We start from the raw sequence: 27025 nt of genomic DNA, 5'->3' as shown, positions 1-27025 counted from the left end.
TTTCTGCGTTTGCTGCCAAAAAGCTCAGAGTTGAATTTAATGCTCCATGTCAGTGACCATCTAATCCTAGGTCCCTGGCAACCTTCTCCTCTCCACCCCCATACTTTCACCTATACGGAGATCTGCTTTTCTGACTTCATCTGTAACTATCAGCAGCCCCAATTCTCCCTTATGGAAGCTGGTAGGACCCACGTGAGAGATGGATGCTGGATTACAGAGGGAGATTTTATTATAGCATTAAGAGAGACTGGGATTAGTGGCCTTTGATGGCCCCCTTTTAGCCCTAAGATTCTGAACTGTGATCAGTGAATAGTCTGCTATGCTCTTCTTCCACAAGGAAGCGGAGCCTCTCCCTGGCCCGCTGGAAAAGGGTGTTCTGCTCCTGGAATGTCAAGGAGTGATTGACTCTGGTGCGTGCGCTCGCCCAGCACAATGAGCACAGGCTGCTCGCTGCTTCTTGCCAGCATCACCTTACGGCACTGGAGCTGGGCTTGGTCACTGGATGCCAGCTGGCACCAAGGCACAGTGAGATGACTACTCGAGAACAATGGCCTTTCCACCGTGCAACTGCCTGCTAATTGACAACAAAGCCTTCACGGTGACTGGAGTCACGAGGCTGTCTTTACCAGCACAGGACGGAATACAAGCCTCTTTTAGGACCCATTTTTAAGCATAAACAGGAGCTGCCCTGATGTCCCTTCTGCACCCCTGGAGTCTCTGGAGCTCATGCTACACATTCATCAGAGGCACAGTAGCAGATTATCTGAACTTGAACGGTTTGCCAGCGCTATGCCCAGGTTGTGGGTTGCCCCTTCTAGCTCACGATCTGATGTAGAGGAGACTTTCCTGATCCATTTCTTCAGGATGATAGAATTCAACTCCTTTGTACTTTATTTATTGGGAAACTGAAGCCCTGGAAAGCTGTGGCTTGCCCAAAGTCACAATCCAGCAACCAGCAGAGCAAGAACTTAAAGCCAGTGTCTGCAGAGAGAGAGAGATCTGAGATTGGCTGAGGTCTGACACTAGGCATCGTCAGGGCATTATATTTACGACGAAGGTGTAGTTTATGCCACAGTATATGGATCCATGGCTCATGAGAGGCTGGACTCCATCCAAAGGCCCAAGTCAACAGCTGAGCTGAACCAACAAAGGGTTAACATCTCAGAAGAGTGTAATATAAGCACTAGGAAGAGGCAATTAACAGCTCAGACTTAGGGTAAGCACATTTTCAAGTGGCAAAGATTCTCCGTAGCTAAAAACTTAGCCATGAACTAACCCTATACACAGAAGCGTCAAGAAAACAAGCCGTGCCTTTCCCTAGCATCCCAACATCCAGATACTCCTCCCTTACGCTGCTCAAGCAAGTATTGGTTAACTGGGTGCCCCCAGGTCATGCGCTGAAGATTGGACCTTAGCTTCTAGTCAGCCTGCCTGTCCCTACCCTCAGCCTGGGTGTAGTTCTGACTTCCAGAAGCACCAGCTTATTATTATGGGACTTGTAACAGAGGTGCCCCCTCTCCTCTGACCCACAATTCCTTGCTGGCTCCTAGGTAGTCTGCCTTCCAGCTCCTGGTAAGCACTGCTGCTATTTTCAGAGTTCCTAGGAGCAAGACGGGATTTAAGGTAAGCCAAGTGCAGCGTAGCTCTGTAGTAACAAGGGGCTAGTTTCTGGAAGACTATTTTTCTTTTGTGCTTAGTTTACTTTCCCCTGGCGCCCAGTGGTAAATGGAACAGAAGAGGCTCCCTGGCTGTGATAATCACGCTCAGAGTTTAGATATTATTATAGGGTTTTTTAGTTGATGGAATATTTTCACATATAGCTAATATAAATCTGACCACAGACCATGAAGCCGCTAGCAATGCTCTTGTTTAACAATGTTCTTGATCAGTGCCCTGATCAAGGGCGTATAGTTAACGGTAAAGTCAGGACAGCAATTGTATTCTCTGCCTCTTTAGTGAAGTGAGACTATCTTTCAAAGCAGCTTGGCTGATCTAGACCTTGCCAAGGCATTTTTATTGTTTAAGCACAGGTCTTATTGAGGTCCGAAGGGCATGAGTTTGTGCAATGAGTTAGCGCCCCTCGGGGAGGCGGAGGAAACCACTAGGCTTGGCTCTGTGGGATGATTCAGGACTGGCTGCTCTGGGCCAGTGCATCTTAGCATCTAACCTCCCTAATTTGCCTGGCACATGTCTTCTGCCTCTTTTTTTTTTCTTTTGAGACGGAGGCTCTCTCTGTTGCCCAGGCTGGAGTGCAGTGATGCAGTCTCAGCTCACTGCAACCTCCATCTCCCGGGTTCCAGAGATTCTCCTCCCTCAGCCTCCTGAGTAGCTGGGAATACAGGCATGCACCACCATGCCCGGCTACATTTTTTTGTATTTTTAGTAGAGAGGGGGTTTCACCACGTTGGCCAGGCTGGTCTTGAACTCCTGACCTCAAGTGATCAGCCCACCTCAGCCTCCCAAAGTGCTGGGATTACAGGCATGAGCCACTGAACCCAGCCTCTGCTTCACACTTTTGTCCTAAGCTTATCTAGAGCCACTTCTCTCTTTTCCTATCATCCTTTCCTGTTTCTTCCTCTCTCCTATTTCTTCTTCCCAACGTAGGCTATAGGAAGCTGTCCAAATACATAAGCAGGGTGTCCTCCTTTCCAGTCCCCTCCTAGGGCCTGAATATCATAGAGCAAGCTCAGAATGCAGAGCTCCAGGTGGGGAGAAGAAAACCACCAAAGGCCCGCCCCTTCCCTGTTCCTCCTTTTTGGGAAGGTGCTGGTATTATGTCTAACGTTAAAAGCACCATTGAGGAGCCAGACCTAAATTGAGGGCTTGGTTCTGCCGTAGTCCATATGTCTTTGGGCAAATGGCTTTTCCCATCTGGGCCCCAGTTTCCTCATCTGAAAAATGACAGGTTGGATTCTGTAATCTCTGAGTTCCTTCCTTGCTCTTCGGTTCTCCATAAGGACTCATTTGGTAGGCAGCAAGGGCAAACTCTTTGTATAGATCTTATCCTCCACAATGACTTTGCCATAGCAGGGGAAGTGTAGCCGGGGCTAATAGATTCATGGAAACTCTGGAGAATCCAAAAAGGATTTCAGTGAAAATGTAAATGTTGTAAACATCCTAAGTTCCTCCACCCTGGGGGCTGGGGCCCAGCTGCCAAGAGGGGTCAGGGCACCATTCACCATTATTAGCATTAACAGGTGCCCTGTATATGTTACCAATGCAAAATTTTGCTAGGGGAGCTCATTCACATGGAGCATCCATGCAGGAAGGAATGGTGTCCTCTAGCTTAGCTCAGGCATAGAGTGAGCTGCATCTGCAGGTGATTTTGTGTCCTGAATTTGAGAAAGACCCTCTGCCCCTTGGTATCTTCCCATCACATATGTACACTGCTGATGCCTAAAATCCCATCATTAAGGGTTCCTTTGAATTGGGGATTATGCTACTATGGATAGGCAAATAGTGCAGAAGAGGTAATTTTGTTTCATTATTGCTCACTTCCTAGCTATGCAATCTTGAGCACCAGTCCTATGCTCTCTTAGAAATAGTGACAAAAATGCCTAGGCCACTAGGCATTGAGGGGTCCTGCAATGGCCTGGTCCAGGACTCTTTTCTCGGAAAACCCAGAATCCTAGGGTTGTGCTCAGCCTTCTCTGGGTTGATGATCCAGGAACTCAAATTTGGAGGATTATTCCTCCAAACAGCAGGAAGAAACTCAAGGCCTGGTAACCAAACAGAGGCACCTCAGAGGACTACAGACCTTGGCCAAGAAACCACAGAGCAGCTGAGGAGGTAGCCATGACAATGCGAGGCCTTCCCTGGGGCTTCTGCCACAGGGAGGAGGAAAATGGAAATACAACAGGTGCACCGAATAGTGAATATACAGCGTACCATCACTGGCTGGGTTTTGCATTCACTCTTCTCACTGTAACTTTTGGTGATTATCTAATTATGGCTCATTACCAACATCAAGTTACATTTGCAAGGTCGTAACTACAGGGGAAGGATACAATTATTATAATGAAGCCTCCCCAGCCCCAGATTCTCTCCCCTCCAATCAGTCCCAAATGCCACTGCTTAAATCATCTTCCTCGCCTGCCACCTGATCCTCCTGGGTCTCCTCTCCTGCATCCCTCCCTAAGGCCAGTGCGAGAAAGCATGACTCAGGGCACAGACCCCTTGGTGGCTTGTCCTCATCGAAGGGTACTTCTCTCTCATGTTCTTTCCTTACTAATGAGCAGCTTTTTCCCGATGCTGCCTGGATGAAGGGGAAGAGCTGAGGATGTCAGGTGATGACTAACAGAGTCGCAGAGACCGGGCCCATGAAAGAGTGGCTGGATGGAAGGCATAGTTGGCACCTTTTAGCATAGGCTAGGCTTGGGGCCCGCCTGCTGGCTGATGCCCGGCAAATAGTTCCTTGAAGGCCAGACAGCAGTACGCAAACTCTGGGTCAGGGAGACTTCAGCACTAAGAAGTATGAAGGGTTTGGAATGGCCTGGAGGCAACTTGTTTCTTGCCTTTCTCAGAAGTGCTTCAGCCACCAAATGCTGTCCCAGAGGAGTCACCCTTTCTCCTCTAAAGGCAGCTTCCCAAGGCAAAGACTGGTCTGTATCCAGAAAAGATGAGGAGAGGGTTTGCCTCAGTCCTTCACTTCTGTTGATCACACCCCAGGGGCAACTGCCTTTTTTTTTTTAAAGGTTGGTCACTAACCCAAGTATCCAGAGAAGAGAAGGCTGAAACAGGTGAGGAGGAAGCTGAGAAGTCTAGGCCAACTCTCCCTTTCATGGAACTGGTAGTTTTCAGTCTGGAAAAGAGATTTCAAGGGAACATGACAGACGGCTTCGAAATCTGACGGGCTGTCACGTGTGGGAGGGAGCACACTTGGCCCAAGTGCCCAGAGGCAGAATCAGGACCTGCAATCCAGCCAACTGCAGGCCTGGCTGTCTCACAGAGTAGTGAGGTCACGGATGACCACTCATCAAGGATGCCAGAGAAAAGGCTCTCTCCCTGGGTGGCAGATGCTCCCTGAGATCCCTTCCATCCAAAGACCGTCTTTGGCTACAGGCAACAGTCTAGCACAGCACCCTGCACATAGTAGTTGCTTAATCGATGTTTCTAGATTGTGAAATGGACAGTATTCAATTACACAGGGAAATGGGTTTTCAGGTAGGTAGGAGAGACTTTCTCCAGCAAATCCTTTCAAACCAAAGATATACAGAATGCAGCTCTTAAATAGGGGTTATCAAAATTCATGCAAATTAGTCACCCCGTGTGCTTACTTAAAATGCAGATTCTTGGGCCCCACTCAAAATTTGAATTCAGTAGGCCTGGAATGGGGACAAGAAATCTGCAATTTTTAACAAGCTCCCCAGATGATTCCCAAGCATGTGATTGCCAGGCAGCATTTAAAGAAATGTAGACTCAGAAAAAAATCCACGGGTTCTTCTGATTCTCAGATATAAGCCCCACGGGGTTGTCATTGCCTATGCCTTACCACATCCACTTGCCCCTGGACTTGGGGAAGGCCTTCATCTGATGCTGGCTGAATCCTAGGTGACACTGAGGCCCAGAGCAGCAGGAAGAAGATGAAGGCATCTTTTAGCATGAGACCCACTCTCAGACTCAGGGCATTTCATGCTACTGAAAAGCCAGCCTCCGACATCCTTGCTATATTGCAGACTCAGTCCTGAGATCCTGCCTACCTTCCACGATGCTTCTGATCCTGCGGCTTGCCTTACCGTCATGGCTCCACCTGGCCCTCCTACCTGGGTTCAGTCTTTGCTCCCCGCTTTCCCCCAGATTGGGCTCTGCTTCTGCCTCCTCTACTTTTGGTTTCCCAGCCTGGCTTCCAGGACTCTGAGGCCAACCCCCACCAGTGGCTCCAGTCCTGCAAGCAGAAGCCAGTCAGCATCCCTCTGGGAGCTCCTCCACATGCTGGACTGAGAAAGTGGAAGGGCTAGAACTCAACCCGACCCTCCTGTATTTCCACGGTACTTCCTGCCCCTCTCCGATGGCCATTGGAAGGAATGAACCCAGCCTCTTCCAGGAGGCTCTCTCTCACTGTGCCCACATCGCTGCCAAGTGCCTGGCCAGGCCAGACCTTCCCCTCCCCCTGCCCTTTCCCTACAGGGATTGATTTGTTTAGTTTCAACAGTTTAATCTTCTCCTTCCCTTGGAGCAGAGCTGTTTCCCTCTGATCCCTGGTGGGAGGCATTCCGTATCGGACTTAGTAAAGTGGGGCTGGGGGAGGAAGGTAAAAGAAAAAAAAGAAGGAAGGAAAACATACCTCCTGGCAAAACCCAGAGCACCACTTACACAACATCTTTCCCCGCTACATTATTTATAGCGTGACTGAAACATTTATTCCTCCCCTGCTCTTCCAAAGAGCACCGGTGTTTCCGCTGAGCTGTAACAAGTACAGCAAGGCCGGCTGCGAGGCTGTATTGCTCAGTGCCATCACCAAGCATGTGATACACGACAGTGCACCCCAGAAAATGGGCCTAGGAAGAGAGAGGGTATAGTTCCAGGGTGCTGGTAGAGGAGGCCAGGGGAGAGGATCAGGACTCGGGGTCCAGAGAGGATTGGTGGCAGCGTTCCAGGCAAACAGCTCAGGGGCCCACACTCAGCCAGACTTGCAGAGAAACCGAGGCCTCGACCCGCGAGGGGCCGTGGTAGGTGAGTAGCCAAATCTACAACAATGACGCTCTAAGGAGCAATGGGTGCTGAAAGGCTTTCTGAGCAGGTGTTTTTAGTTATTCAACAATTTATACAAAGAAGTACATTTGTGAATTGCAGTGGGGTGAAGAGGGTAGGGACTTTGAATCCACTCGGATCTACCTCCCAGGACCCCTCTGACACTTCCTTTCATGTGACAGAGAGTAAGTCACGTAATCTCAGTGAGGCTCAGTTCCCCTTTCTGCAAAAATAGGTATGACAGCTCCTACCTTACATTGCTGTTTTGAGATGTTACATTTGTATATGAAAAGTACCTAGCACTGTCTGTGAATTTCGCCTCAATTTAAAAGAAGGTAGGGGGCACTTAGCACAGTGCCTAGCCCCTCATGGATACTCCACAAAGGGAGAGCCTCACATTTTTGTTATGAGTATTCATGGATTTCTGCGGACCTGTTTCCTGATGGTCTGCTTTACAAACTACTGAGAATACCTGGTGCACTGAGGGAGGCCCGGCATTCTCAGAGGCCTCTAGCTCTCTTTGAAAGTATAAGCCCACAGACCCACAATGGCGGAGTTCCGCACCGCCACTCCTCCTGGCTTGGTCTTAGCTGAACAAGCAGCTACTTTGTCTCTTTCACACCGTGTGTCTGCTGGGCACCTTCAGAGCCACATCTATCAACAGAGACCGTGGTCTGCCTGCTGACCTCAGCACCCCCAGGCCCAGCACCCTTTCACCCTTTCTTCTCATTTCTCTCACTTTGCGATGCTTGTTGGTAGCTAGGCCAAGCCCTGCCCATCTCAGTGGAAGTCCTGTTTCCCGCCGAGGTCTGTGCTGACCACTCCTGCCCTCACAACCCTCCCTGAGCCCTCCGGCTGCTCCCAGGCTGGCCTCTGACCAATGGCTTTTCACAGTCATGATGCCTTGTTCATGTGGGCTTGGTCTCCCTGACTGCACAATCAGCCCCTTGAAGCCCAGGACCAGCTCATCTTTTTCTCTGGTGTCCCCAAGGGGACAGGAAGTTGGCTCTTAACCAGCTGGGCAGTTACAGACAAGTCAAAGAACATTTCTAAGATTTGGTTTCTTTTCCGTAAAATGAGGCCACCTCAATGGAATAACAGCAATGACAGCCACATGTACAGCTAACCCTTCCTGCGGGCACAGAGTGAGCCAGCGTGGTCTAAGAGCTGGGTGCGTGCTCAGGAACACTCAGGTAGGCAGGAGTGGCTCCAGGATCTGGGGTGTGAAGCGTGTATGATTGTGGCAGTTTACCTAAAAAATAGGGCCTCAGATTGGATCAGTGCAAATAAGCGGCTCTGAAGCTTAGGCTACAATGGCTTCCTGGTAAATCTATCTCTGCAGACAGGTATTGTCATTGTCCCTATTATACAGGTGAGGAGACTGGGCCGAGAGACAATAACCAGCCTGCTGTCACCCAGCCAGCATGCGTGGAACTGGGATTCACACCAGGCAGTGTGGTACCTGAGCCCACAATTCCAGCTGCCCCAGTCCCTGCCTAGGACAGAGGGGTACTAAGGTGCGAGGCAATGCCACACAGCCCTAAGACACTGCCGATGTATATGGTCAAGAGTCAGAGAAGGAAAGAAACAGGATCTATAGTCAGCCCAGGCTCCTCATTTCACAGTTGAGGAATTCATTGTTCTAGGAAGTCAGAGACTTTTGTAAAGGCATATACAACACCAAAGGCAATCCAGGACTCTCTCTATTGCCCGCTTGAGGATTGATGGAGGATTTTGGGAGGTTAGTCAATGGCTGGTTCTCCTCCATCACTGTGGTCAAGCTCAGGGCTGCTGCTGAGATCCCTGTAATGCTCCGAGGGGCTGCTTGTTGGCCTCCCTGGGCCCCAGGAAGTAGAATAGTGTGGTGAGAGGGGCATGGACCTCAGAAGGCCCTGAGGTCACGTCCAGCCTCCAGTGCTTCCTACTCATGGGCCCTCAAGCCAGCCTTTTCAGCACCAATTTCCACATCTGTAAAATGGGAGTGTTCATCTCCACTGCAAGCATGCTGCCATCAAACAAGATCAGGCAATTACTGTCTGTGTCAATGCCTTCACATCTTGCATTTTTTGGGGGTGGGGCTGTCAGGTGGGCAGTCAGCAGGTATTCGTGGCCTGGTCTGGGTGGTTGGTTCATCCAGCAGTCTGGACAACAGCTGGGGGTCCGAGGAGCAGCACCCAGCTTTCCTTGCATGGCTGGCAGGAGCAGGTAGGACCAGGAGCCTGTTCTCCTGACAAAGTCAATGTTGGTGGCCGGGCACAATGGCCCACACCTGTAATCTCAGCACTTCTGGAGGCTGAGGTGGGCGGATCACTTGAGGTCAGGAGTTTGAGACCAGCCTGGCCAACATGGTGAAACCCCGTCTCTTTTAAAAATACAAAAGTTAGCCGGGCATGGTGGTGCATGCCTTAGTCCCAGCTACTTGGAAGATTGAGGCACAAGAATGGCTTAAACCTGGGAGGCAGAGGTTGTAGTGAGGTGAGATCGCGCCACTGCACTCCAGCTTGGGCGACAGAGACTCTGTCTCATAAAAAATAAATAAATAAGTCAACATTGGTAATGGTTCTGCCCCAGGTCCACGTAACCCCCCACTCTCTAATGGGCAGGCTTTCCGGGGTGGCCGGGGATGGGGGCAGTGCTCATCTCCTTGGGCACTGAAGAGCCGGCCCAGACACTGAGACCGGTTCCGGTTAGTTAACTCCTGTCTGCTTATTCCCAACTCTTCCTTCCTCGTTGCATCCAGGACTCCGTTTCTCACTAGCCCCTCAGCCTGACTTTCTCCTCTGCTTTAAATGCCCTCAAAAGCCACCTCCTGACCTGACACAGGATCCAACCATCAGAGTTGATGATCACACCCAGAAACAGGTGGTTGGAGGCTTGACAGCTTCCTTACTCCCAGGAGGAAATGGCGCTTCCCATTCAGTATCCAGTACTTCTTCCTGTCCCACGAGCCACCCTGCATCCGAACACATTGAAGGCAGATTTATGCTTGTAATTCTTGCAGTGGACAAGAAGCGCGGGATATGGAATCTAGTGCCAGACAATCTACTGCTCATTAGGGGCCTGACGTCGGAGCAAGCAAGTTGACCTGATTCTGAGAACTCTATAACAGCTAAACCCCATTCATATTATTATGCACTGAGGGTTTTATACACATGGTCTCCTTTGTTCCTACCACAACCCTGAGAGGTGGATACTACTATCTCAATTTTCTTTCATTTTTCATTGATTCAGTCTTTTAAAAATATTTTGAAATGTCTACCTTATGCCAGGTAAGGCAGCAGGAATACAGTGAGGAATAAGACAGATGTAGCCTCTGTCCTCATAGGTGCTTACAATCCAGATGAGGAAACTGAGACTCAGAGAGGTTGGCTAAGGCCACAGAATATCTGCCCTAGATAGTGATGTCATGCCTCCTACCTCTCTGCAGGGTGTTTTGCAGTCTACAGATCCCACGGGATCAGTTCATTCCAGAGCAGCCCCCAGCCAGCTGCTGAGTGTCTCAGGAGTCTGCTGCAAGCTCTTAGCAAAAACTGGCTTCGGCATGAGGATATGTAAAGGCGCCTTGTAATCTGCAGAGCACAGTGTGCCTATTGGTTGTTTTTGTGCCTCATTATGCTATAGCTCAGTGGGTACCTGGGAGGCTGGCCAGGTCCCTCTCTAATTGTGGGACGCTGGCAAGTGAGCCCAGGCAGGCACCTGTGTCATTCTCTGAACAGTACTGGGTTCCAGGCAGAGAGAGCTCCTACCAACGCTCCAGCTCTAGCTTCCATCTGACTGCAAAGCAGCCTGGTCTCACACCAGCCACTTCTGCTGCTCAATGCCATCTCCTTCCGGCTGTTCCTGCTGTTTCAAAGCGTGGGGAGTAGAGAGAAGAAGAGCGAGGTGCGAACAATAGCCAACTTGCCTAAAACCCTGATGTTGGAGTTAATAAAAAGAAATGAACCCATTCAGGCTAGCACCCAAATTGCAGTCTCAGTTTCACTGTAGTGATAGAAGGCGGGTACTTTGGCAGGGAGCTTGGAGTCGGTCTGGGGGGCGGCAGTGAGGGGGAAACAGGTCTTCTGCTGCAGAATGGTAAGCCTGGCAATTGGATTTGTTTTCTCCCTCCCTTTCCAGCCACCTCTCCTCTCCAGATCCCACTCCTCTGAATATATTTGTTTGTTTATTCCTACTGATTTCCAAAGGCCTAGGTGCCCCCAGGGCCTCTTGCTGCAGGTGTACCAAATGCAAATCTGACAATTACAGTCAATCCAGCAGCAAAACTTCCCCATAAAAGGAGAAAGCCAAAGGGCTTCCTGCTGGGGAGTGCAGCCCTCAAAGACAAGTCCTCCATTGAAGGGCAGCTTCAATGGGCCTGGCAGTGCTGGCACAGGCGGGCACCAGGGTGGGCAGATGGTCTGGGGGACGCGCCCTCAGGCTGGCTCTGAGAAAGCTCTGCCTCATGTTGCCAGCAGTGGCATCTTGCCCTGGAGACCTTCAAGGTCCCCATCTGCCTGAGCTGGGTGAGTGGTGAGAGATGGCGGCAGGAATTTCTCTAGCCCAAGCCTTCCATGCCGGATCCTTCGTCCATTCAACAACCATCTAGTGAAGCTTCTTCTTTTATTTTGAGATGGAGTCTCACTTTGTCACTCCGGCTGGAGTGCAGTGGTATGATCTTGGCTCACTGCAACCTCTGCCTCCTGGGTTCAAGCGATTCTCCTGCCTCAGCCTCAGCCTCCCAAATAGCTGGGACTACAGGCACGTGCCACCACGCCTGACTAATTTTTGTATTTTTTCTGGTAGAGACGGGGTTTCACCATATTGGCCAGGCTGGTCTTGAACTCCTGACCTTGTGATCTGCCCGCCTCGGCCTCCCAAAGTGCTGGGACTACAGGCATGAGCCACCGTGCCGGGCCTAGTGGACCTTCTTAGAGCCAAGTGCTGTGCCGGGCCCTAGGCATATACCAGTGAATGAGACAGACACGGCCCTAGTGCTGATGGGGCCTACAATCTAGTTAGGAAGACCAGATTAAAAACCACAAACATGGGAGTGTTAGGGTAGAAACCAGAAAGAATGTGAGATAGACAAGGAGTACTTTAGGTAGGTCAGGAAAGAGACATTTCCTGAGAAACATGACATTTACCCTGACACCTGAAGGACGAGATGGAGCCAAATGTGAAGCATGAGGGGAGGGCTTTCCAGACAAAAGAACATGTGCAAAGGCCCTGAGGCAGGGGCGGTTGGAACACCCTGGTTCATGTGAGAAACCGAGATCCATGTGGCTGTAGCTCAATGAGCAAGGGGACCTGTGGCATGAGATGGGCTCACCCAGGGGCCTCAAGGGTCCATGAAAATGTCAAGCAAGAGCTGATGGCCTGGCCACACCTGTGATTCTAGATCCTTTTTAAAGGAAGGAAACTTTCTGTGACCTTTGTCTGCCTTTTAGTGGGAAAAGAAAAGGGATTAAGCACCGCAATGCTTGGCTCCTCCTCATAATTTAAAGCACACTGTGTGTTCCTCAACCTCTCTTTATCATTCAGAACCAAACCCACTCATTCACTGATTCACTCCATTAAATACCGGTACCTATTATGTGCAAGGCGGGAGGCAGGCAGGGGGTGAGCAGCAAGTTAGGCTGGACCCAGATGGACCGGGTATGTCATAATGGGGAGGTCAGACTTGATTCGGAAGAATGGGGACACGTCGAAGGTTTTGAAACCAGGGAATGACAGACTCAGATTCAAACTGCACAAGGAGGTTCCAGCTGCTGCGTAGAGGCTGATGGGGAGGGTCGACCGAGGCTATGGTCAGAGGCCACTGCGATTGTCCACTGAGCAGCGGAACTCTTCCTGGAGGTATCTTCCTGGGGAGGCCGCCCCCCAGGACAGAATGAAAGGGTTGTGCCTCTGTGCTTGGGTAATGTTTTACCCTAACTTCTACTGTACACCAGTTACTAGTATGCCCTTGACTGGAGAACCCATTAAGACTTTGGCATGGGGAAGGCAGGAGCGAACGTGTCCCCGAGGGTCATTTTGCTGATGTTGACAGTGAAATGAATTTGTCTTCCTGGGCACGCAATAACTCGACAGAAGGGAAGGCGCCCAGAGGGCCCGGGTGACAGAGGAAGTCGGACCGGAATTCCTTTCTCCACGCACTTATCCACGTGGGTAACTGAGACTAGCTGCACGTTGAAAGAGGTGCACATTTGGAAACCAGGAGGCCAATTCCCTCTAGCCTGTGCCTGGCATAAGGAATGCGCTTGATGTTAACACTTCAAAGCACCAGCCCAGTCCACAGCTCCCTGAGAGAGACACAGCCTGCAGTAGTGTTTGATATGCAAATGTTCTGCCTCTTTAAGCTAGACTGTTTGTGAAATGGAGAGTTAGATTCAGAGTTAAGGAATCTGAGCCCTTAGAGATCATGGAGCCCCAAACCCTCACTTTATAGAGCAGCTTCCAGAGGCACACTCAGGTGAAATGACTTATCTTAGTACCCTCAGTTAAAGGGCCTGAGTCTCTTGCATGGATTTCAGTGGCCACGTGGAGTCCATGTTTACATCTCAGGGCTTACCTGCTAAACCCAGCACACACATAAAATGTCTCCTAACAGCAGTCCTGGGATCTAAGAAATAAATACTTAGATAAAAGGCCATTTACCAAGACCCAAATGCCTTTTAACAGAGGCTGTGTGCCCGGCAGCATAAGCCAATTACCAAAGGATTGTGTTCCAAATGCAGCCTGTCTCAGCGCCACATCAGGGGGAATCAATAAGTAGTTAATCAATGCATTGATTGATCAGTTACTGCTAGTAATTAAGTTTTGAGAAGGTACAAATTCTATTACACCTACAGTCAGTCAAAAGCAATGCTCAGATCCTGGAACACGGAAGCAAATAAAAATAGAAACCTTATGGCCACAGTATCAGAAAGGCAGAGTGGGTAGGGGAGAAGGAGACTTTATCTCATAGCATTGCAGGTGTTTAGGGTAAAAAAAACCCTTGGGCTTCAACCAGTCTGACGCCCTCGATTCGAAGGTGAGGAAACCAGGGCTTGGGAGGTTGGACTCTTCCAAGGGAGCCAGCAGGTTACTGTGGAAACAAGGATTACACTCAGGCCTCCTGCCTCCCAGCCCAGGGCGCTTCAACAGAGGGGCAGGCAGTCCCTGCTGTATAATTTGGGGTTGGTATTGACCTCATCGGTGCTTTGCTAGTGGCTTTTTCTTTAGGGGCATTCACTAAATCTCTAACTGGTCATTTCTCCTCTCCCCAAACACGTGGCTTTCCCATTAGCAAAGATTCACAAAGATGCTTATGGCTTTATAGATCAGTGCCCTTCTTCTGACAAAGTTGAAAAGAAAAATGCTCCAAGGATAAGGATTTGCCATCACTCAGGGAATTCAATATGAGCATCTGTACATAAAATACTTCCCAGAGACGCAATCACAGCAACTTTAGAATAAGCCCATAGGAGTCCAGGGCCGGCCCATGAGTGGGCAATGCACATGGCATACATATCCTGCTGTCTGTCCAAGGTGTTCCATTTTCTTACTCAATACACATCTTTATCATTCCGGGTTCTGTTTGATTCCTCTCCTGTAGTCCTTAAACTGGGTATCACCATGAGCCCAGCATACTTGCTGAACTGATTCAAAGATGCGAGGTATCATACACTTAACAACAGTTCATGCTGGATGAGTGCCTTTTATGCCTGGTAAAGGGACAAATGCCATTTGATTTGCTTATGTCTGGAAGTAGGAAGTGGAGGAAGAAAACCATTTGGGTGCACTGTCTTAATGCATTTCTGTACTTATTGTCAAAGTCAAGTGGAAACTCCTCCAGGAAGCCTCCCCAGACCACCTGCCTGGATCTGGGCTCTAAGACATCTGTGCTCCCCTGTGCTTGCTCATCTCCTTGGGCAATCGGTTTTCATGGCCTGTTTTTGTGGCTCTCTGTGGACAAGTTGTAAACCCAGAGTACCTTCCTCCAGCCAGCCAGCACGACTCTCGGCCCCTTGCCCCTTGCCGCCAGTCTAACTGTGACCAAGAAAGGCAAACACATTTTTATTACTTGCTTAAGCCAAGCAGAATTAGCTAGGTAAATCTTCTGGGAAGAAAATCAATACATTCCAAAGCCAAATAGCAATGATTTCTGAGTTATCCTCTGCTTTTCTAAGATCTGTGCTAGTGTTTCTGTTCATGTTAAGCACCTTCCTGAGCCAGCACCTGGGTGGGCTTCTCCAACAGAAGACAGTCAGCTCCCCAAGCAGGGAATCCTGTCTCCTGCCCATTTCTTTCCATCATGGTTGAGAGAGTGCTTTTCACGGTGGCCTATCCCAGGTGCAGATGCTCTGATGCTCTGCTTCCCTCGAGTCTGGCTCTGGCGGGGCGTGGTGGCTCACTCCTGTAATCCCAGCACTTTGGAAGGCGGAGGCCCGCAGATCACCTGAGGTCAGGAGTTTGCGATCACCCTAACATGGAGAAACACTGCCTCTACTAAAAATACAAAATTAGTCAGGTGTGGTGGCACATGCCTGTAATCCCAGCTGCTTGGAGGCTGAGGCAGGAGAATCGCTTGAACCTGGGAGGCGGAGGTTGTGGTGAGCCAACATCACGCCATTGCACTCCAGCCTGGGCAACAAGAGCAAAACTCCGTCTCAAAAAAAAGATTCTGGCCCTATGCTCATTTTCCCATCCTCTGCCCCACACCAAACTCCCCATGCCAGGGAAAGCAAATCAGAAAGATTGTGAATTACATAACATGTCCTGTGCAGCCACAGGTAATGCCCAAGCTTCCTGGTCCCCGTTTAATTGGACTCACTGCCTAGAAGTCTGATTCAATCAGCTTGTGATCACCCCTGGGGTGAGGGGTAGGGATGGCTCAGGAAAAGGATGAGGCTCCCAGGCCTGAGTTGCGCTGGTGGTTGGCCCCAGCTGTGTGTGTGCACAATCAGCCTTTATTAACTATTACACTTCATTCCGGACAGCTGCCTGGGGAGAACATCGATTCATTCCCCAACCTTTTAGGCCGCCCTGGAACTCAGCGTTTCCATTTATTTATCTCCTTATTTCTGTGCACACGTGCGGGTTGGAGCTGGCCTGGGAAGATGGTGCTAAGAAATGGATTCAATTAGAAGCTCATGTCTTGCATTCTTCCCTCAGACTTCCACCTTTCTTCTAGGCTCATTCATGTGGTCGATTTCCCTAGATCCCCCCACCTTGCATGCCTTCAGTAGATTCTCCACTGGAGGAAGCAAGTGCAGCACTTACATCCAAAGCAATTTACGTTGCCAGTACTAGTTGAGGTCCTCCCTGCTGTATCTTAACCTATTTTCATATGAAGCCTGGTTCTGTCCCATTTCCTCATGACCCAGCCCTGGTGTGTGCTTGGCAGGTGCTGTGGGTAGCACCTGGGACATAGCTGTGCTCCTTTCTGGCTTTGCAGCCAGCTGTGTCTCCAGAATGGGGGCCCCTAGGTTGACACTGGAGTGGAGTCACTACTAAAGGCAGGAAGTTTTGGGTTCTTTGGAGTGGGGATGCTGAAGCAGTACCCACGTTCTGTAACAAGGTGAGGGAGTTCTAGGTAGAGGTGTTTCTGATGGGCTAGATGGAACTGCCATGATCCTCTCAGCGGATGGGGTCATCCCAAATGGCTTGGGTACCACGTCCTCATGATTTGGGCTATGCATGCCAGATGCCAAGCCCTCTCGCTGGATATTAATGGGATATTCACCAAGGTAGCATCCCAGCAAGTTACCCCACCCAGATATCCCACTGCAGATTCAGGATCCCAATCTTCCATGAGGCACCTGGCCAAGCACCTGTTTCTTCTGTATGGACTGAAGAGAGGCAGTTCCATCGTGGGAGGGCCGAGTAGTCCAAGAGGAAGAATATCCTCACAAAGCCCTCAGAGAGATGGCCCTTTACCTCTCTGCTTGTGTGTTCAGAGACCCTCTGCTGCTACCAGCTGGGTGACTTCGGGCCAATCAGACGACCTCTCTGAGTCTGTATTTCTGCATTTGTAAAATGGGGCAAATCTGCCCTAGATGCTTGTCCTAAGAACCACATAGGATGATCTGGGTGCGGCATAGATTTGTGAATTATAAGTATCTTATCGGGCAGAGAGAGGAGTGCTTAAGAGAAAAGATACCTGGGCTCAAATCCTGGCTGTGCTGCTGCCTAGCTGTGTGACCTTGGGCAAGTTATTGCCCATTCTGTTTCCCATGTGTAAAAAGAAGGTAGTAATAGCCACTCCCTCACAAGCATGTCATGAAGATGTGATGAGTTAACATATGTGAAGCACTTAGAACAGCGTGTGCTGGCGTTTATAACTCTACTCAGGGACAGCCTTTTTCATTAATGTGGTCTTTTAAAAACACACACACAGACAATATCATGGCTCAGAACATTTTCAAACTACCACAAAACATCAGGGTTATGCTCCCCAGCTGGCCAGCCAGGACCTTGCTCTGTTGCTTAGGCTGGAAGGCCGTGGCATGATCACGGCTCACTGCAGCCTCAAACTTCTGGGCTCAAGCGATGTTCCCGCCTCAACCTCCTGGGTAGCTGGGACTACAGGCATGTGTTGCTACACCTAGCTAATTGATTTCTTTTTTTTTTTTTTTTTAAGAGACAGGGTTTCACCTTATTTCCCAGGTTGATCTTAAACTTCTGGCCCCAAGCAATACTCCCACCTCAGCCTTGGGGCCTCCTTTCCTTCAGGCCTCAGTCCCATTCTACACTTGGGCATGTGAGAAGCAGCCTGCAATCACTATAAGGATGGGCCTGGCTGCGAGGTTGGTTTTCTAAGTGCGGGTCCCCCCCCTTTCCCCCAGCAGAGGCCAAAACTGGAGCATCTTGGGGATCGGGGATCATTTCTTGGCGTAAATGTCGGCTATTGACACCTGCTCTCATCCCTCATCCACCAGCAGCTCCCAAAGTAACCTGCAGACTCCCCGCTGGCCACTTCAGCCCCAGTGTTATCAATAATTCCTCCTGGTGAAATGCAAACTGCATCGAACGGCTCCCACTCCTGATTAGGATTCTCTCTCCATACTCAGTGGTCCCCACTCCAGGGCTAGCTTTTTACGAGTTGGGGGCTGGGGATGTGAAGGGGAGCTGGGAAGTAGAGGAGGAAATAGCGCTTTTGAGCTGCAGTTCTGCTAATGGGTTCCAAACCCACCAGATTCTCTCATAAAAAGTTTATCATGATTGAAACAGTAAAATAGAGCAGAGAGCCAATGAAAGGGCTGGCAATATGATCACAAATTGGCAGAAAAAAAACCATTGCTAGTTTTGATTACCAAAAAAAAAGCAATCATGAGAGAGGAAGGAAGAAGCAAGCCACAGCATCAGATAGCAGAGTTTTTACAAATCAAAGGCAGGGAATGAGGCAGAGATACTGGACATGATTCTGACACGTTCCAGACCTCTCCTTTATCTTTACAAAAGTGGTAAGGAAAGAGTTTGGACCAAGGCTAGGAAGATTCTTCTGCCAATCAACATCTTAACTGTCCTTCAAATGCAAGTATCTCTGGACGCCTATGGGGCAAGGGAGTGAGGTCTGGGAGCTATCTGGTTTCTCCTCCAGTGGCCTTTCCCTTGTTACCAGAGCAGGCTCCAACCCTGCCTCTCCAACCTATGCCTCCTTTTCCCAAAGGGCCCAGAGGGTTCAATTTCCACAACTGTACAGACGGTGTGTTCCTGGGACCAGCCCTTTCCAACCGCTTGGGAGCTGTTGCACCTCTAGTCCAATCAGCCTCCATCCTAGGCGGCCAGGGAGGGCCTAGAGCTGTCTGGATGGACCAGCAGCTGCTCAGTAGATGTTTCCCCCAGCAAGCAGTGTGGGTGGGAACTTCACTTCACAGGCCCAGGTGGCAGGGCCGCACTCTGCTACCCCAGGGGATAGCACTGGGAGCTGCAGGCCCCCAGTGGGCCCACGGTTATACCTCTGGGAAACAGGCTTGTGGGTGGGCTGGGAGCACAGCCCAGGCTGCTGTCAGTAGCCCCACCACGTGTTCATCTCGGAGTGCTGTGGATGAGCCATGAGATGGCTAACTGAAGGAGGTCCCACAGGGATGGGAGAGGCTGGGTTGAGAGCACTGGGAGGGGAGCCAGGAGGCCCGGAGAGCCCTGGCCAGCGACAGACTTGGCTCAATCATTTCATCTTGCTGGGTGTTGGTTTCTTCACATCTTCCACAAAGGCTTGAATCAGGAGATCTCTGAGTCTCCTTTGTGCTCTGATATCCTCAATTTGTGATGATAGCATGTAAAACAGGATATTTCCCTGGTCTCAGAATTTCTTCTGGAGCCTAAAGCTAAGGATCATACAAGACAAGAAACTCTATATTCTAAGAAAAGGTACAAGACCTCTGAGAAGGGCTTGCCAAGGGGCGGGATGAGGGGCTAGCCCTGAACCCCTGAGCCCATCACAACTCCAGTCTGGGTAAAGAAGCACGGGCATTGGATGAGGTGGTGGAGTCAGGTTCTCTTTGAACAGAGTGGGGCACTCTGTGGGTTCCTTGCGTGCATCTGAAGAGTGGGTCCCATGTGTGGTCCAAGTGAGGGGCTCTGTGAGCCCAGGGAAGCCATGGAATGGGGGCAGGAAGAGGGGAGGGTGCTGAGGAAGTCCTGAGCACCTTGCCATATTCTCAGGGCCTAAAACAGTTCCTGCACATTGTAGATGCCCAATGAATATTCACTGGTGGGGTGGGAGAACGAGGCATGGGTTCTGGGGCTACAGGGCAGAGGCTGGTGAGGATCCTGGCTCGTGGGCAGATGGAGCAGAGAAGGTTCTGGAGGGCTGCAGTGAGGAGACCATGGGGGGCTTCTGCTTACCAAGGAGAAGGCAGACATGGTGCAGGGTGGAAGGGACCATACCCGTGGTTAACTTCCACGGAGCACTTTCTACGGGCCGGGCTCTGTTTGAAGGACACATGATATGCTAACAAAACACGTTTATTAACCCCATTTTACAGATAAGGTGACTGAGGCACAGACAGGCAAACTCTAGGCTTGGCATTACTGAGCAGTAGAGGAGAGACTCGACCCCGGCAGGCTTGCTCCAGGGCCCTCATCTTCACCGTTGCACAGCACCGCGCCTCTGACAGCCGTCTCAAAGGACTCTACTCACAAGAATTGCCTGCTGCAGAAAGAGGCAGTGTGGTGTGTCCTAGCACAGAGCTAAGGGGCACTCCGGAGACCAACCAAAAAGGCCATTTCCTCCATGGGGAACAGTGCAGTGTTAAAGAGAGCTGCCTCCAAATAACTCACAAAATCTTTCGCGAGAGAGAGGGTGGCTGACAAGCTTGCTCTACCAGCTGCAGCCGCTAAGTACAATGACCCTTTTACCCTCTTCCTCTCATCCATCCTCCCAGCCAGGAGTCAGCTGGGGGATGGTGAAGCCGGGAGATATCACCCCCATTTTCCTCCTGGCAGGTTACCTAGCCTAAGTGAGGCCCAGGCTGCAGGGTGGGGTGGAGAGAGAGAAGCCTTGATAGATGTGGGTTTGCAGTTTTGATTTAGGTTCGTCAACAAATATTTATTGAGCATCTACTATGTGCAGGAAATGTTGTAGGCCCTGAGGATATGGCAAATAATAAAATGGACAAAATCTTTGCCCTCTTGGAGTTTATGATGAAGGGGTAAACTAAACAAGAAAATACCTTGTAGGTCCAATGGTGTTAAGTATCATGGAGGGGGTGTCGAGCAGGGAAAGTTGGGGGGCAGCTGTATTTGATAGAGGGTCAGGGAAAGCATTTCTGAAAAGGTGACATTCCTGGGAATCCTGAAGGTAGTGAGTGAATGTGCCACATGCGTGCCTGGTGGAAGAACACTCTAGGAAGCAGAACGGGACAGCAAATTCCAAGACCAGGGGCCAGCACAGGTTGGCATGTTACAGGACACATGGCCTGCACCAGAAGGTGGATGGGAAATGGCAGGAGATGAGGATGAAGAGAAGGAGGGCGTAGGGCCCGGCTGAGCAGGGCCTTGTAGGTAAGGACTTCGGCTTCTACTCAGAATGGGGTGGCAGCCATGAGAGCGTTTGGAACATGGTTGGAGCGAGCTTTCAGTACTAGAGAGCGGGAGAGCAGAAATGCTACTGGATTGTCTGCAAATGAGTGCCAGAGGCAGGTTCAAGCCGGGAACATCTGGAAAGAAAGTGATGGGGACACATATGGGGGAGGGACTCCTCCCAGGCTCAGCGGCCCCATTGCCTTCTGCTGAGTGGAAGGCCACTTCAGGTCTGCCTGGGCCAGAGCAGAGACCAGGGCTCACTGCCACTCCAGAGGCTGCCTTTGCGTCTAACCACGGTGCGGCGATGCACATTAGGCACCGAGCAGAGGGAGAGCTATAGGTGGTCTTAGACCGCCGGGGGCCCATCAGGCTTGTGGCTAACCACAGAGCGTCTTTGCCCCAGAGGCCCAGGCAAAGACCTACCAGACACCAGGATTCATGAACCAGGCAGCAGGGTGCAGTGGTCGGAACTGCAGGGGTGTGGTCAGCAGCCCTTCCTCCCCAGAGAGGGTCAGGGGAACTTGCAGGAGGAGAGGTACTCAGAAGGCCTGGCAGACTGGATTGCATTCAAAGGAGGCTCCACCAATGGCTGTTTTGAAACCTGGCTGCAATTGCTGGGTGATGGGTGTTTTCTCCAGCCCTTGGTGAGCAGTAATTTCTCTGACGACCTTGGCCTTACCCCGTACCCCAGCATAGCCTGCTCATACTCCTAAAGGCGCCAGCTGCTCCACCCTTCCTAGGATAGTTTCTGGCTCTCCTCCTGGAGGCCCTAAGCTTCTGCCCCACCTCACCTTCACCTTCCCTGCTGTCTGGGCTCAAAGCCTATTCTAATGTAATCCACAAAAAGGCTGCCCGAGTTCTCCTGGATTCCCAGGGAGGCCAGACCAACAGCAGCAGCCTACACACCCAGCAGGCCAATTTGTTTCAGCTCGTTCTTCAAAGGCGGAAACTAAGCTGAGCAAACTTGTCCTGTTAGAATGTACATCGTGTGCCCACCAGAAAGGGCAGTCCCTCCACAAGGATGATAAAGAACTCAGAAGTCAGATATGAGACCCTCCTCTCCATGACACAGACATCCAGGGAGCAGCAAGACCCTTGCATCATGTCCTATGATGCCTGGGTTTGCTGGGTCTTCACCTGGCCTGAGTTCTGGCTGTCTGGATTCCCATTTCCTTCCACTTCCGGCACCTTTCGTCATCTCTCTGGGCTTCCCTCACTTGCTCACCCATCAATGAAGGTAATACCTTCTCTAAGCTGAAGAGAGGGCCTGACTATGAGATCTCTAGAGTTTCAGCCTATCTCTGCTATCTAGGTTTTTCTCTTGCTGTCCTCCTGAGCTAAAATGTGGCAAAGACTTTTTTTTTTTTTGCATTATGCAAATGAGACCCTCAAGCCAGAAAAATCCAAGTGACTTGTCCCAGTCCATACTGGGAGCAGGAATCAGAACCTGTGCCTTCCAGACCACAAGCCTGATGGCCCTGCTGTGGCCCCTGACCCTCCTGTGGGTGCAGGGCCCCCGCAGCTCTGAGGGACAGGACACAGAGAGTCCCACTCGCCTGCACAAGCTCCCCTCAGATCCTAGCCAGGCCACAGAGCAGAAAGTGTAGGGGTCTTCCCAGAGCGGGGCATGTAGGCTGTGAGGGCTTCTCAGAGATCTGGAAAGCTCTCTAGATGAAGGCATGGAGGTGCAGGTCCAGGGCTGGGAGGGACTTCTGCGGGGGAGAACTGACCCAGGCTGGAGTCCGTAATAAGGCAGCCAGTGGAGCAGCCTTCCCATCATCACTGTGGCCTGCGCTGGCCAGGCTGCCATGGTGGCTGCCTGCTCTTATTCCATAGTGGGGTCACCAGGTCATCAGGACTTGTAAGGACAGCCTCCATAGGGCCAGGCTTCCCCAACCCTTCTGCTTTGCCGATGAAAGATCAAACAGGGTACCCTGGGAGGTTCTGACAGCTCCAGCAGGCTCCTACCCCCTGCCAGACAGGCTCCTTTGAGGTCCCCTCCCCTCCAAAGGGGCTGGACCTGCAGCAGTGACAACCCAGGGGAAGAAGGTCTGGCCAGCTCTTGAAGCACAGAGCCTGAGGAGGCAAAGCCCAAGGGTGGCAAGTTATTCAAAGAGCATGGGGAGCGGGAACTGTCCCAGAGCTGACCACTCTAGAGGGGCCTCTGCTCCCCATATTCCCTCATCCCCTCATTCGGACCCTGGTTTCTCATCTTGCATTTTGCATGCTAAATAGCCACCAGTTGTCTGGGCCCCAGGGACACAAAACACACATCTGCAAACCCACCCTTCTCTCTCCCACCCACACCCTCCGGGCTCTGCCGACTCTCAGCAAACCCCTTGTGAACACATGGACCTGGCAGGATCCAACAGGGCTTTCGGGGCTGGCTGCCCTGTCCCCGTCTCTCTCTCCATGTCCCCACTTGGGCATCACAGTGAACTTCCTAAAACACACATTTGAACTTGTCACTCCTGATTGATTCTTTAGTGTCCTCTTATCATGTACAGAGTGGTTCTTGACGGGAGTGAGACCCTACCCCCTTTAGGGAGTTGGGGGTGTTTATTGTTGTCACAAGGATGCCTGGGTGCCAGGGGTCTTAGTGTGGTCCCTGGGCCAGCTGCGTTGGCATCACCTGAACCCTCTATAGACATGCAGAATCTCCAGCCCCTCCTGGGTCCACAGACTAAAAAAATCTGTACTTTAACAAGCGCCCTGGGTGATTCTTCCATGCATTCATAAGCATTCTTATGTGCTTTGGGGACATAGGCTGCCCCCTCCATGAAGGCCCCCTGGCTTGACCACAGGGCAGTGCAGTCCTATGCAACGAGACAAGCCTTTCCTTTTGCAGGCTATTCCAAGGCAGGCCCCTCTGGACAAGCTGCAGGATTTCAAGTTGGAAAAACAGTCTCTTGACACTCCAGGGCTTTATTGAATTTCCATTTTTAATTTGCAGAGCGGAGATCGCTGCTTGGAGACTGCTTTCTCCTCCATGGCTACCCTGCCTCTCTTTCCCGGTTCCAGCATCCTCCCTTCTCTCCATTTGAAAAGGAAACAGAAAGCCCACATGAGAATGGCATCAGTGAATACTGTTTCTTTAATTAATTTAATAAATTAATCCTTGGACTTTTTTCTCTGCTGTCTCCTTGGGAGTCCCTCCTAGGGCGCTGGGCAGGATCACAAACACCCACATAAAATCCTCCAGCCCCCGGAGTCTCTTTCATTAATATCACCAGAAATTAATAAAATTATTGACGCTCCTAACTGGCTGCCCTGTCCCGGTCTCTCTCTCCATGTCCCCACTTGGGCATCACAGTGAACTTCCTGAAACACACATTTGATCTTGTCACTCCTGATTCATTCTTTGGTGTCCTCTTATCACGTACAGAGTGGTTCTTAACGGGAGTGAGACCCTACCCCCTTTAGGAAGTTAGGGGGTCTTTATGGTTGTCACAAAGATGCCTGGGTGCCAGGGGTCCTCAACACCCTGCTGTGTACAGGGTCCAACGCCCCACAGGACAAGGAATTGTCCTCCTTAAATGGCAACAGCGCTCTGTTCAGAAACTTGTGAGATGCTGCTCACCTTCCTTGGGGAGGTGGATGAGGCCACCCTGTCTGCCCTTCGCTGCCTGTCCAGCCCTGTCCAGAGACCTCTTCATCATTGCTGCCTTCTCTCCTTTCCACCTGCTCCAGCCATGAACCTGAACCCGAAGGTGCCCCCTCTCATGAGCCACTCATTCCCCGATGCCTGACCGTGTCTCTGTGCTTCTTCCCCTGCCTCATCTCGAAGAGTTCCTGCCCATCGTTCTTCCAGATGCCACCTCTCCCGTGCCCCATCCAGGAGAGAGGCAAATGAGGCTTTTCTCTATGTCTCTGAATTTCAGTTGAAGTCAAATTCTTGAAGACAAGTGAAAAGCACTCCTACATTCTACTGAGAGGTGCTGGCTCCTGCTACACCTGGACACCCTGCAGCCCCGACCTGACACCACCTCCAGCCCATGCATAAAGGCTGGAAAAGGATTCTTCCAGGGGAGGGACAGCTGGTGGGTGAAAGCACCCCGCACTCCCAGCCAAGTCTGGAGAGAATATGATGTGTGTCCCCACGTCTGGAGGTGACAGAGGCAGGTACATGACTCCCTTGGGAAAAACTGCGAAGGCCAGAGGCTGGCTGGAGGGAGGAGGGAAGGGAGAGAACTGCCCTGAGCCCACTGTCTCCCAGCTCCCATTCTACTGATGAGGAAACTGAGGCCCGAAGAGACAAGGTGACTTGTCCAAGATCACATTGTTATTAAACAACTGAAAGAGAATCAGACCCAGATCTGCCCCACTTCACACCACACCAATATCCCTCTGCTCCTCCTCAGGGGACTTGCCCGTTTCCTGGCCAATTTCACTCATTCATCCGTTCATTCATTCCCCTTAGTTATCTTTCTTCCATCAACCAGGAAGTATTTATTGAACAACTACTGTTACTTATTTGTTTGACTAATTTGTATCTTACCCTGCTCCAACAGGAATTAGAGGCAGCTTATGAAGACACCTGCAGTGTCATAAAATGTGATGAGATGAGGGAAGAGGTCTGGAATGAGGGAGTGCCCACAACGGAGCGATGAGGAAAACAGCACAGAGGACAGAACGCGGTGGGGCCCAGGGCGTCCTGGCCTGCATCCTTTCTCTAGGTCCATGGTAAACGGGACTGCATGCCTCTAAGTTGAAAGGGCTAAGAACACAAGACCTACTGTGTGTAAAGTGCTTTGCTAGTCTCTTTGGAACACGGAGAGGAGAGCTGAGTTCAATCATCTGCGAATTTCTCAACATCACTTCAAAGTTTGCAAAGTGCATTGAGATGCAGTTCCGTATTTGAGTCTCCTGATAACCAAGTAGGATATGGAAGCTCAGAGAGGTGAGTGATCAGCCCAAGTCACACAGCTGACAGATAAAAGAGGGCTTCTGCTGCCAGGCTCTTTCCTGTACAGCAGAGGGGTCAAGCTTGTAGCTTCTGGGGCCAACTGCCTGGGCTCATATAATGATTCACTACTTACTTGAAGGATGTGTGACTTCGGGCAAGTGACTCAACCTCTTTAAGCCTCAGTTTCCTCATATGCAATATGAGAGAAGTACAGTACACATTTTTATAAATGAGCACTGTCTGTAAAACTCCTGGCTTATAGGTGGTATGGAATAAATGTTAGCTGCCATGATTTCATCACACAGCTGGCTGTCTCCTGTGCATCACCCCCAGCTTAGGTCCCAATACCTGCTCTCAAGGACACAGAAAGGTAGCACACATACACAGGTATGTGCACAAATGCAGGCAGATACATGTGTGCTGTTGGCATCCTCAAGCCAGGCCATAGTGATTTTCTTTCTTTTTTTTTGGAGACGAAGTCTCACACTGTCTCCAGGGCTATAGTGCAGTGGCACGATCTCAGCTCACTGTAACCTCTGCCTCCTGGGTTCAAGCAATTCTCCTGCCTCAGCCTTCCAAGTAGCTGGGATTACATTTACCCACGACCACGTTCAGCTAATTTTTGTTACTTTTAGTAGAGACGGAGTTTCACCGTGTTGGCCAGGCTGGTCTCAAACTCCTGACCTCGTGATCCGTCCGCCAGAGCCTCCCAAAGTGCTGGGATTACACTGTAATGTACACACGTGTGAGCCACCGTGTCCGGCCAGAAATAGTGATTTTTCTTATCTTTACCTTGTCTTCCTTTCTCCCTGGAGATGGATAACAAGGAATAAACTCTTAGGCAGATTCTATATCCCATTACTGCCATTCCAAGCATCAGTCCCTTTCTCCTGACCCACGGATGTACTGACTCACTTCCCAAAGGGTGAAGCCTTCCCAAGTCCCTGTGCCCATGTGCCAATCACAGGGAACCCCACAGGGTTCGTGCACGGGGAGAGCGAGAGCGAAAAATGGAAAGATCACACATGCTGTTTTGTACGGATCTTTCCCTTTTCCTTCTTTCTTCCCACCTCACCTCCCACCAGCGGCCTCTCCCACTACCAGCCAGTGCCTTGTTCAGAAGCTACCTCTCCCTCCTACACAGAAAGGTATGAAACCCATCCGTGCTTGTTTTTAGCTGGGAACAAACTGTTCACACATTTCATTAACCAAAAAAAAAAAAAAAAAAGAGGAAGAGGGTGTGTGGGGTGAAGATGCTAGGATATCGAAACCATTTAACTCAATTACATACAGAGACGCAGAGTTAGCAAAGGAGAGAGAGACAGAGAGAGAGAGAGAAGGGGGGGAGAGAGAGAGAGATGACAGAGTTTCATTAAAAAAAAAGAAGACAGATATGGATGGAGGTGGCCCCTCCTGTCTTTGTGCTAGTTCTTCTGTGCT

The 27025-nt window shown here is 50.6% G+C and overlaps 1 protein-coding gene across 1 annotated transcript in view; it reads right to left on the bottom strand.

Annotated features, from left to right (window-relative positions):
- Positions 1-27025, bottom strand: part of DSCAML1 (DS cell adhesion molecule like 1) — a 363815-nt gene that overhangs the window by 224662 nt on the left and 112128 nt on the right.

This window comes from Sapajus apella, unplaced genomic scaffold, assembly GCF_009761245.1.
Source record: "Sapajus apella isolate SASKATOON/1434 unplaced genomic scaffold, GSC_monkey_1.0 scaffold16, whole genome shotgun sequence".
NCBI lineage: Eukaryota > Metazoa > Chordata > Mammalia > Primates > Cebidae > Sapajus > Sapajus apella.
This window is presented reverse-complemented; position numbering and strand designations above follow the sequence as displayed.